Source organism: Colobus angolensis, unplaced genomic scaffold (assembly GCF_000951035.1).
Source record: "Colobus angolensis palliatus isolate OR3802 unplaced genomic scaffold, Cang.pa_1.0 Scaffold393, whole genome shotgun sequence".
NCBI lineage: Eukaryota > Metazoa > Chordata > Mammalia > Primates > Cercopithecidae > Colobus > Colobus angolensis.
In genome coordinates, this window is record NW_012117299.1 from 1,245,471 (window position 1) to 1,245,941 (window position 471).

Consider the following 471-nt stretch of genomic DNA (forward strand, 5'->3'; position numbering starts at 1 on the left):
AAAGTGTGGTATTACAGGTGTGAGCCACCGCATCTGGCCTTACTTTTTATATTTAGATCTATAATCCATCTTGAATAGAGCTAGAGGCCAAGCTTCTTTTTTTAAGTACAGATTCCCAATTGTGCACACATAATTTTTAAATGTACTGACATTTCACCACTGTTCAGCAATGTCATCTTTGTCATGAATCTAGGGTACATGCATATGTGGGTTTCATTCCAGACTCTCTATTTTGGTTCTTTGCTCTATTTTTGTATCCTCGCACCAATAACACATTGTCTTAATTAATGCAGGTTTATGATAATTTTGACATCTGGTAGAGTAAGTCCTCCCACATTGTTCTTATTGCAGTTTGTCTTGGGTATTCTTTCCATGTGAATTTTAGAATCACATTTTAAATTTCTCTATTTTTTTTTTTTTTTGAGATGGAGTTTCCCCCATCAGCCCAGGCTGGAGTGCGATGGTGGGATC